Genomic DNA, 12,595 nt, shown 5'->3' with positions numbered 1-12,595 from the left:
GAGTGGTCACCCCTGTGAGAGCTCCTGCTTTTGTTGTTCGTTTGGTGGCCTTTCAGTCTCAGCTGCAAGAAAGAGGATGGAGACAGACTGTTTATGACAAGGTGGTCATCAAGTTGGGGAGATGCTGTTTTATATTATCTACGACGCTAGTTTTTGTATTTGTTTCCATTTCTAGACATGCAGTTGAGAATCAGAGACTGGGAATTAGACCTGAATTCTGCCTCTGAAAAGTGGGACTGGAAAAGGCACCCTGGTTTTCTAAGTGTGGAGAGGAGACAAGCTCTGGACGTGTGGTGACTATTTGTCCTCTACAGGATGGGCAGGCACGAGCTGGGACCTGGGAATCTTCATTGCTGGGTGAATTGCTTAGGCTTTATTTTGGAGTTTTGCCTTTGTTAATGACTCCTCATTTTAGCTTTACAGAAAATAAAATTCAGACAGTTCTTTGGAAAACAAAAGGGCTAAAAACATGAGGAGATAGCCTCACTGGGCCAAGTTTTATAGAACTTAAAAATTCCTTTAAAATCATAGTCCAGGGCTGGGAATGTGGCTTAGTGGTAGAATACTTGCCCAGCATGTGTGAATGATCCCTCACTTCCACATAAACAGAAAAAGTCTGAAGTGGCACTGTGGCTCAAATGGGTGCTAGCCTTGGGCAAAAGAAGCTCGGGGATAGTGCCCAGGCCCTGAGTTTAAGCCCCACGATTGGCAAAAAAAAAAATAATAATAGTCCAGAGCAAGGGATCTAAGAAGACTTCTCAGAAGTGTTAAGAATGGCAAAGAAACATGACGAAATGCTCATCATCCCTGACCATAAAGGAAATGAACAACCCCACGATGCCGTCTTACCCCAGTTATATTGGCCAACATTTTGAATTCTAACAACAAATGCTGGCAGGGATGTGGAGGAAAAGGAACCTTACAACACTGCTGGTGAGAATGTAAATGAATATAACCACTCTGGAAAGCAGTCTGGAGGTTCCTCAAAAAAAACTAAACATAGACATTCCCTATGACCCAGCCTCTTCCCTACTCCTTGGCCTCTATCCTAAGCAGCATGAGCCAGGATATGATAAGGACACCTGCAAATCCATGTTCATTGCCACACTATTCACAATAGCCAAGATATGGAAATAACTCAGATGCCCCACAATAGATGAATAAATCAAAAAAAGTGGTACCTATATATGATGGAATTTTACATAGCCGTTAGAAAGAATAAAATAATGTCATTTGCAGGGAATTGGATGGAACTAGAACAAATCATGTTAAGTGAGGTAAACCAAGATTAGAGAGACAAACAGCACATATTCTCCCTGATATGTGGAAGTTAGATCTAAAATGCACTGAGATATGACAAATTACACAAGATTCTAGATGCAGTGAGACCAGAAGAGGATAGTCTTAGGAGAGAATCACAAAGGTGCAATGCCCAAGTGCTTCTTCATATGTATATAAAATAATATACTCCTCAGATAGGGAAACAAAAGACTTTTCTTAATTGGTTTTTTTCTATTTCTGATGACTGTATTCTTTAACTTATAGCTGGTATGTTTAGGTGCACATCTGTGGGAGGGTGGAGGGAAGGCACAGAAGCAGATGAAAAGGTGCAGCAATGGAGCTCACTGGACACTGGTGAACGTGAACTGTACAACTCATGGGTGGAGGTGGGAGGGAGGGAATGGGAGAGTGAGGGAACAGATGACACTATGCAAAAGAAACTGTGCTATTACCTGACATATGTAAAGGTAACCCTGCTGTATATCACCTCTAAAGCAACACAAAAGTAATTTAAAAAAATCATAGTCCAAACATACTTAGGCTGGTACTTTGATGTATGTGTTTTTTTCCTCCTTTTTTCCCCTTCTTCCCAAATGTTTGTCTTTTGAATAATGCAGCTTACTTCGGCCATGATTTTTGTCATAATGAGGGTCCTTGTCAACCAAAAAGCCCCAGGACAAGGTGAATTGGAGATTGTTGCTACTTTGCAGTCTTATTTTCCTAGGAGACAGAACCTTTTCAGGATATAAAGCACTACAATATCTTCATGGGTTTGGAAGAGTTCTGCTTTAGATATGAGCTTATCCTTGGCTATGGGTGTATTGTTTGTTGTCCTTACTGAAGGACCTTTATTTTACCATTTAGAGGAAAATTTGAAGTCTTTTACCAGTCCTGTGAGGTGGCTCAGACCTATAGTAGAATATTCTCCTTTTTTTTTTATTATCTCAGACCTATAACCTCAAGGCCAGACTGGGTTACCTAGGGAGACCTTTCTTAAAAATGAAAATATGCCAAAACCAACTGGTACAATGATTTTTTTCAACATTAAATTGGCTTCATTGAGCTATAATTCTATAGTTTTCATTTCCCATCCTGTATTTTTCCCTCGAGTGGCCAGTGTGCTTCTAATTGAGCTCAGCACAGACTAGAGCTGTTGCCATGACTCCAAACCCAACCTCATTCATTTCTAGCATCTTAGGTCTAGATTAGCTGGGAAAATTAAGTGTTCAGAGATTCAACGCTTGCTTGCTTTCCTGGGGGCATGAGAAGTGGAAGTTGTTTTTCTTGAGTGCTGAGAGCCATAGCTCGTGTGGTCTATGAAGGTTTTGCCCTTCCCATCTGTTCTTGGAAGACACTTCATTCAAACAGGAAAACCTGGATAAATGACTGGCTCTTTCTTCCTTTGAACCTTCTTAGTTATTTGCTCTCTTCGACTTAAGCCTCTTCACCTGTTTCTGGATAGCTTGCTTGCAGCTGGTTAAAGATAACACCTGATGGACTGAAGTTTGATTCAATTGCCTTGCTCCACACTCTAATTTTCCACAATCCCCCATCCTCAGAGAAACAGATTTGAGGCTTGCTCTTCACTTCTCACACATGGCTTCCTCAAGACTAAATTCTTTCTCTTTTGTAGAACTCTGCAGTGGCTGGCATGCTCCATAGTGAGCAAAACACACCATGTTGGTGGCATTTTTAAAAAACCATTGCCAATAACAAAATATATTGAAAACCTTTTCAAAGAAAGCTGTTTTGGTGAGGAAGGAAAACTATAGAATCTGCTTCCAAATGTTTCAAACGATATAAAATGTTGGAATCACTTACTCTGCTCGGAGCTAAAAACAAATGAAAACACTTTTTAAAGCTTTGTTCCTCATTGCAAATCCTTGTTGAAATTCTCATAAAGGAATTTCTCATAGTTTTCTAAAGCTTTATTACATACACGTTATTTTATTGTAATTGAGATAATATTGCGATTGAAAATAAAAGAAATATCCTTGCCAAGCGCTGGTGGCTCATGCCTGTAATCTTAGCTACTCAGGAAGCTGAGATCTGAGGATCGCAGTTCAAAGCCAGCCTGGGCTGAAAAGTCGGAATTTTTAAAAACTTATTTGTATTGTGAAGGTGATATATAGAGGAGTTACAGTTATATAAGTCAGATAATGAGCACATTTCTTTTGGAACAGTGTCACCTCTTCCCTCATTTTCTCCCAGTTTTTTCCCTGCTGACCCCACTTCCCCACAAATTGTATAGTTCATTTTCAACATTGTGTCTGGTGAGCATTACTGCTGCCTTTGTTCACCCTTTGTCCCATCATTTCTGTGCTCTCCCTGACCCTCCCCCAAACAGATAACCTCGCATTCAAAAGGTTCGGAAATAAAAAAAAACAAACAAAAAACAGCCACAAAGGAGAAAAAACAAAACAAAACAAGCAAAATAACAAAGAACCTCTTGTTTCCTTTTCCTGGAGTTCATTTCAATAGACATCTGTGAGACTCTTATCTCCATTGAGCTACCCAGAAAAAGCCATACATAGTGCTGTGGCTGGAGTGGTAGAGGGCTAGCCTTAAGCGCAAAGAGGCTCAGTGACAGTGCCCAGGCCGTGAGTTCAAGGCCCAGGATTAGCAAAACGAACAAAAACAAAAACCCCTTTACTTTCATAGAAATGATTAGATAGAGGAGGTGCTGTCTTTTTCCTGTTTACTTTCTTGGGGGCAGGACTGGTGTTTGAACTTGGGGCCTTGCCCTTGCCAGCAGGTGCCTATTGCTGAGCCATGCCTCCAGACTAATATTTTATAGAGGAAAGTGAAGTGCCTCAGATTGTGACTTGATGGTAGTTGCACAGCTGATCATTTGTGAAACCAGATTAGACCCTGTATTCCTGATCCTGCGTTAATCCCATCGGAGCAGCCTCCAAAGACTGTATTCTTTACCTCATGTATTGTGTATATAGGTATATACAGATACAGGTGTTCTGTGTGAGTTTCCTATTTGCTGCTGTTAATGTAAATTAATACCCTATCCTTAGAAAGGTCAGAAGTCCCACAGTGTAAGTAGACTGTTTTCCTTCTGGAGGCATCAGGAGAGAATCTGTATCTTAACCTCTTCCAGCTTCTAGAAGCTGTCCACAGGCCTTGGCTCATTCCTGTTCTCCATCTTTTTACCAATTCCAGGAACACAGTATCTATGCGTCCCTATTTCTGTCTTTCTTGTTCTATCTCTGGCCTTCTTCCTTCTGCTCCCCTATGCAAAAGAGTCTAGTGATTATATTTTACCTACATGGATAGACCAGGATAGTCTGTCCAGCTCAAAAATCCTTAATCAGAACTGCAGAATTCCTTTTACTATGTAACTGTATCCACGGCTTTCTGTAACTAGGATGTGAACATTAATGGACTATTTCTTCCTTTCGCATACATTCTACTGACTCCCTAATTTAAATGATTTTTAAATCTCATTTTATGGTGCTGGGTTGAATTCAGGGAGTGCTCTCATACTTAAGGTCTACCTCCAGCCCTTTTGTCGTAGTCCTGCCTTATACTTTGATCTTCCCAATCTCTGCCTCTTGAGTAGCTGGGATTGTAGTTCTGAGCTATTATGCCTGGCCTGTACTAAACAAATTTAAATAGACCATCTCTAAACCTTTAAAAGAATTAGAGCTAAATATGTATTGAGACTTACTTTGAAGCACTTTCTAAAATTGTATATGTATTATCTTATTCTCATGACAATACTAAGTTCTGTCATTCCTGGTTATTAAAGGAAGGAGCTTGCCTCGGACTGGCTCTGTTGGGACAATGGAGGACACCTAGGGGAGGAACTGGAATAGGTGAGGAGATGGCAAACAGACAACTCACACACAAGAGGAGTGGATGCTGAGTGCATTTAATGCAGAGGATAACAAGCTTTTATAGCAAAAGTCTCCATGAGAAAGGGAAAAAGGTTACACAATCTTGCTGCAAGGCTTCGTTCTTGGGTGGTCACCAGCTGGTCGCCTGATCTTGTTTTTGGATGACGAGTTATGACAATAGGCACTTGTTTTCGGCTTTACCTCTATTTTTAAGAAATACAATGGGTCTGTCAATTTTGTTAAGTTTTTCGAAGAACCAACTCTTTGTTTTGTTGATTCTTTCTATAGTTTTTTTGGATTCTAATTCATTTAATTTTGATTATTTCTTTCTGTCTACTGGATTGGGGTTTATCTTGCTGCTCTTTTTCAAGGAGGTTTAGATGTGTCATTAAATTGTTAGTTTCAGATCTCTCCAATTTGTTGATGTAGGAGCTCAGAGCTATAAACTTGCCTCTGAGTACTGCCTTTGCTGTGTCCCAGAGGAGCTGGTAATTTGTGTGTTCATTTTTGTTGAATAGCATGAACATTTGAATTTCCTTTCTAATCTCTTCCATGACCCACTCATGATTCAGCAGTGTGTTGTAATTGTAACCCCTCTGTACAGTATGTTCTCAAATAAAATAAAATAAAATTAAAAAAAAAAAAGAAATACAATGGGTTTCGATGTTTATCACCTATTAACCATTAACCAGAGCATATGGGCAAGGTGCTGAACAGAAAGGCATGAACTCTAGTACTTCATAGTTACTTTTGTTTAGTTTTGTACTTTATACGTTTTAAATCTTTTCCAAGCAATTGTGCTTAGAGGGTTCCCAATTTGTGGCCAAAAATCATGATATTCAGTATACTTAGTTAAATCTGGCCATATTTAAGCTCGAAGTGTCTTTTCTGTAACCCTTTCACATAATCGTTTACTCTTCTCCATAGAGGCCTTAACTGTCTCATATGATCTTTCTTGTTCCTTCTTTAATAGTAAGCACCAGGGAGGCCTAGATCTAGCAAGTCTCTCAGTAAATGAAAGAAAGTAATAGGAAGTTCTTTCTCCCAAGTAGTTTTCCCAATGGTTGCCATCCTTATCATACACACCTGTTAAAGGCTATGGATCTGGGGGAAGTTTTTTGGGGTCCTCTAGATAATGGAGGATCCCACCATTTTCCTCTGATAAGCCATTGCCACCTTTTATCTACCAACCTTTTTAGGAATCTTATTTAGCTTTTGGTCTAAATATCCCTCTACATCTTTCTTACCTACAGGATATCTATATTATCTATTGTATATGCTTTAGGATTAAAGGAAAGTCTCCAATAGCCATACACTCTTTCTGCTCTAGCCGTGCCTACAGCTTCTTGTAAATCTCTTACAAACAATTCCTTCTGCTGAAGTGACATCGTGAAACCCCCAATACTTTTATATTTACTTATGACTTGTCTACTAACCTCCACAAGAGGGGCTTTCAGGGTAGCATTTAACTCTGGTGAGTTAGTCATATTCTTAAGACACGCATCAGATGTTGGAGTCGTCAACACTTTTAAGAAAGAGCCTTGAATAAGGGAACGTTGAGCATGAGTAAGTACAATGAGCAGCAGGAACAGTAAAAGATTAATAGGCGCTCCTATACAGTGAAGAAAAGAAAAACAGGAACAGAAACACATCTTTCCCAGGGGCTTGCCAGCCTTTCCAGGAGGTAGGCCTCTTTGAAGCCCCATTCTCTGAGGTAGACTTCGGTGAAGTCCCATTCTCAGAGATAGGCTTCTGTGAAGCCCCATTCTCAGGTCTGAAAGCAGGTTTTCCATGCTAAGCAGACTCCACCAGAGTAGGCGTGGCAGGAGCTCAATTTCAAAGATAAACTCAAGGTCACACTGCTAACAAGTTAACAGCTGGAGTTCAAAAATTGGATCAATCTAGCTGTGCATGGTGTTATATGCCTGTAATATCAGCTGTCCAAAAACAAAGGCAGGAGATTGTGAGCTTGTTGTCAGCTGGGACTGTATAGTAAGATTGTTTTGAAATACCAAAACCAAACAAAAAAATAGATGTATTCAAGAACCCATGTGGAGATTTGCAGTATTAATGTCTAAGGAAGGAGACTGGCTACAGATGTTTCGTGATCATACTATCAAGCTGGTGTTCTTCAACAGGTACTTTGTGAAACACTCCATGTTAAGGTCATCCAGTAAAACTTCTGTGCTGATGAAAACTTGTCTGTATTTCTACTTTCTATATATCTATAGCTATAACCCATAGGTACATACTGAACACATCAAAAGTGGTTAGGATACCTGAAGATTGATTTTTAAGGTGTATGTACTTATAATTAAATTGAAATTGAGACAGAACATTTTTATCTTAACTTGTCTAACATTGAGGTCTAACAGAAGCCCAAGCCCATATAGAGATGTTACTTTCATGCACACTACTGCATATGACAGCTAATTGGCATTTGAAGAATAGCTGTGGAAAGCTTTTGAACACACTTCTGGAAGGACTGTGTGTTTGTGGGGGAGGTAATAATAGAACAGGATTTCAAGTGTCGATGCCATCTGGAGTGTTGGTTAGTGTGACAATCCCCCTTAAAGATAGACACTTTGAACTCTTCACTCATTCAGCAAGAATCTATGAAATCACTCTAGGAATCTTGGGGAAATCAAGGTTGTGGGACTAGGGTCCTGCTAAAAGGTATAACTATTCTAGAGGGACAGGAAGTGCTTGGTGAAGTGTTACCAGTGACATTCCCGAAGGCCATAGTACTAGGGCAAAAGCCAAGTGAATAATAGTGGTCTAATGGTGTTCAGGTTTACTTTAGCTGTGGCAATCCTTTTCATACGAAATTTACAGAAAAAAAATGGGAGCTCCATGATTTGAAGCAAGTGTGGGGATAAAAACATAGTCTTATTTTCTTCTCTCTTTTCTTTTTTTCTTTTTGTCAGTCATGAGGCTTCAAATCTGGGCCTGAGTACTGTCCCTCAGCTCTTCAGCTCAAGGCTAGCATTCTATCACTTGAGCCACAGCACAACTCCTGATTTTCTTAGTGGTTTATTGGAGACAAGAATCTCACAGATTTTCCTGCCAGGGCTGGCTTTGAACCGCAATCCTCAGATCTCAGCCTCCTGAGTAGCTAGGATTACAGATGTGAGCCATCAGCGCCTGGCTACATAGTCTTATTTTATGCAGTACTTCATTTACTGTTGGTGGCCCTCATGGTGCCTCTGTGAAGCCAGGATAGAATGCATAGTTCACAGGTGGAATCCAGAAAAGTCTCAAGGTTCAGTTGCAGGCGAGTTCTCAGGATTCCCATGGAAGGCAGTGAGGGAGAGGAGGGGTGTGTGAGAGGAGGGTGCTATCCAGATATTATCTCTTATTTTATTTTAAAATTAAATATTTTAAAACACATTTAACACTCATATCTTTTGAAAGAATCCTAATGGATTGTAAAGTTTGCCTTTTCATGTTATGTCAAAAGGTAAATTCTGTCATACCAATATTGAGCCATACTTTTAAAATATAGCTTTCCAGTTTTCCTCTCTTCTTCCCTCTCCTCTTCACTTTTCTCCCTCCTCTAGTTTTTTCTTTTTCTTTTTTTCTTGTGCCAGTCCTAGGCTTGAATTCAGGGTCTGGGTGTGGTCTCAGAGGGTTTTTGGCTCCAGGCTAGCACTCTACCACGTGAGCCACAGCCCTACTTCTGAATACTTGGTGGTTAATTGAACCTCATGGACTTTCCCTGCCAGGGCTGGCTTTGAATTGGGATCTTCAGATCTCAGCCTCCTGAGTAGCTAGGATGAGCCACTACTGCCCACCCTTCTTTAGTTTAAAAAAGTTGCCACTGCCAATTTTAATGTGTTATTTCCAAAGATGGAAAGAATAGGCAGTAAAGTGGAATTTTTTTTCCTTTTCTCTACTTGGTTATTTCTAAAGAACACTCACAGCAAAGTATGTGCATTCTATCATGAATGATTATTGTTGTCCTAAGTACTAGGTATCTTAAAATGGAGACATTTTCTTGCATCCATTTCGAGGTGAAAAGAAGTGAGTGAAAAAACTACCTTCAAGAGCTACAAGCGCTAAGATGAGCCCAGAATTTGGTCCCAGGCAATTTGGCTTTGACACTTGAACTATTAGACATTGGCTCATCTCTAACAGAGGCTTGTTCTCTGGTAACTACTGCTGGGGACAGGTTAGCCAAGGGAGGTATGAGAATAGTCCCTAGAGAGAAGCAGAATATGGACATGGGGTGCTGCCATGTTTCTCCGAGGGAGAGCTTTTTCTCCCTCAGGTAGACACCATCTCAGTGCACTGCCCCCTCTCAACAGAAGCCCTGCTGGTTGTACAAGTGATCTAACAGTGTGTGACGAGGTCTCCATGGTTTTTGATCCACATTTATAAATTGCATGTGTATCCATAATATTGAGTGAGAATCTATTGAGTTCCTTTGTAAGTTTGCTTGGATGCATACTTTCCCTTTCTGGTTGAATCCCACCCTCCATTGCTCAAGAACAGGCCAAGGAAGATGTTTGAATGGACTCTCTTTAATGTTTGGTTTTCAAACTTGTTTTTAAATTGTCTTGCTTTTTATGTTGTTGTTGTTGGTTGTGGGGCCTGAGTGCTGTCCCTGAGCTCTTCAGCTCAAGGCTAGCATTTGAGCCACTTAAGCCACAGCACCACTTCCAGTTTTCTGGTGGTTAATTGGAGATCAAAGTCTCTCAGGCTTTCCTGCCTGGGCTGGCTTTGAACTGTGATCCTCAGATCTCAGCCTCTTGAGTAGCTAGGATTACAGGTGTGAGCTCATAGGCTGTCTTGTTTTTGTTGTTTTTTTTTGTCTCTCCATTTCCACAGATTAACTATAGCTGCTATAATTGGTAATTTAATTATTTCATGAAGAGAAGGCAATTTGGATAATTTTCTGAGCCCATTTTGGTTTTGATCTTGATAAAACAATCTTTAAAATGCTCTAGTTCACTTTTCTTAGTATCTTTCTTCTGTTCACTGAAGATCCAAAGATTTTGCTATGGGCCATGAAGGGGTAGGTATGGAGCTAATGTACTTTGATGTTGTGTTTCCCTTTGCTAGAGTGACTGTAATGTGGCTTGAATGGTAGAAATGTATTACCTCACAGTTGTGGAGTCTGGAAGTTCAAGATGAGGATGTGGGCAGGATGGGTTCCCTGTGGGTGTGAAGAAGCTGTTATGCGCTTCGTTGGCTTCTGGTGACTACTGGCAATCTCTGGTGCTCCTTGGTTTGCAGAGGCATCGCCAAGTCTCTGCTTTCATCTTACTCCAGTGTTTTCTCCTTGTGTACATGTTTGCTTGCTAATATCCCTTTTAATAAGAACATCAGCTATATTGGATTAGGATCCACCATTATTCTCATTTTAACTGGATCATGACTTTATAAACCTTATTGCCAGTAGGGCATGGTGGTATATGCCTTTAATCCCAGCACTTGGGAGATTGAGAAAGTAGATTGGAGGCTTGGAGGTTAGCCTAAGCTACACAGTGACATTCTATCTCAAAAACCAAAGCAAAACAAAACAAATCCCAATCCTATCTCTAAAGTCATATTGTTGAATTCAACATAACAGGGTGTTTGCTTCTTTCCGTTTTTTTTTTTTTTTTTGTCTTCTTTTTCCTCTGTGCCAATATTGGGGTTTGAACCCAGAACATGGCCACTGTCCATTAGCTTTCCCAATCAAGGCTGGTGTTATATCATTTGAACCACAACTCCATTTCTAGCTTTGTTTTGGTGGTTAATGAGAGCTAAGAGTCTGACAGACTTTCCTGCCAAGGCTGGCTTCCCACTTGGACCCTCAGATCTCAGCCTCAGTAGCTAAGATTACAGGTGTAAACCACTGGGGCCTAGCTTAACACTGTTTCAGAATAAAATATAGTTCCAGCTTCCTTACTTGGTGATAACTTGTGATAGCACTCTTTCTCCTAAAAGGCAAGTCCAGGGTGGAGTAGGAAAGATGATTAATCAAATTAACTAAACTTTCAGATTTCCTACTAGCATGATCAAAGCAATGGTAGTGGGAAGTGAGGCCTTCACTTAGGAATCTCCTTAAGGAAGAAAATGGACAACAATTATCCCATGAGCTGGGGACATAGCTCAGAGACAAAACTCCTGCCTAGCATGCAGAAAGCCTCAGCACTGCAGACATAAACCAACCAACCAACAAAATAATGTATTGCCAGGCACCAGTAGCTCATGCCTCTAATCCTAGCTACTCAGAGGGCTGAGATCTGAGGATCGTGCTTCAAAGTCAGACCGGGCAGGAACATCCGTGAGACTCTTATTGCCAATTAAACATGATAACACTGGAAGTGGAACTGTATCTCAAGTGGAGTGCTAGCCTTGAGTGCTAGCTGAAATGCTGAGGGACAGTGCCTAGGCCCAGAGTTCAAGCCCTGCAACCCACCAAAAAAAAAAATCCAGAACACCCCCCCCCCAAAAAAAAAACACCCAATAAATTAATGAGATACTTTATTTAGGGCCTGAGGTGTTTGTTCAGTAGAATGCAATTTTAGCATGCCCAAGGCCATGGGTTCAATCCCCAGACTGAGGCAGTGGGATGAAGGGGAGAACTGGTTAATAATTGTACCATAGAGTGTCATTGAAAATGTCCACTAACTACTATCAGATGAATGTGTAATTAGTAATGACTGTTGTGCCCATGTTGCAGGACCCCACCAAGAAGACCACCGAGAGTCAGACATTCCAAAATGCAAAAGCAAGGTTTTATTTAGATGGGCTGCAGCTCGGGCCTCGTCCTACACTCTGACACAGCGGAGCCTAGAATGAGAGCCCTGAGCTAAGGATTTGCAGGGCTTATAAAGGCACACACCAGGTATTTGGATTGCCACCACGTGTAGCTCTGCTAGCTGAGATAAGCAAGCAACAAATGGTCACTGCCTCAAGAATGGAATCACTTTAACCCTTCATTCCCCCCTTTGACTTATGGTCCTGAGACACAATCTTGTGGCTCTGGCCCCAAACTAAACTCCAACAGCTCTCTATATTGAATGGGTTCTTTTCCTTTCTAGTCCCTCTCTGACCTTAGCCATAAACAACAATACCAATAACAATCAGTCCTTCTTTCCTTGGGGCGTTCACAAAGTGGTTGGGTAGGATGCTTGGAGACTTCCCATGTTTCCCCCACGGTCATCCAGGGAAAAGGGGTCAGCCGGTCTGGTGTGGGAGCAGTGGATCCAAGCAGCAATGCCGTCCACCTTAAGGGCAGTGGGTGTAGCCAATAGCACCATGTAAGTTCCCTTCCACCATGGTTTCAGAGATCTCAAGTTGTGCCTTCGAACAAGCACCCAGCCCCCTGGTTTAAACGAATGGGGAGTAGGAATAGAAGCAGAATCATATAATGCTCTAAGCTGTCACACACTTTTGTGGACAAGCTGTAGATAGTCAAGTTTACATAGAAATTCAGTATCACTCAAATCAGCAAGTAATTCAGTCTGAAGGCT

This window comes from Dipodomys spectabilis, unplaced genomic scaffold (genome assembly GCF_019054845.1).
Source record: "Dipodomys spectabilis isolate Male_0828 unplaced genomic scaffold, ASM1905484v1 ptg000147l, whole genome shotgun sequence".
Taxonomy (NCBI): domain Eukaryota; kingdom Metazoa; phylum Chordata; class Mammalia; order Rodentia; family Heteromyidae; genus Dipodomys; species Dipodomys spectabilis.
This window is presented reverse-complemented; position numbering follows the sequence as displayed.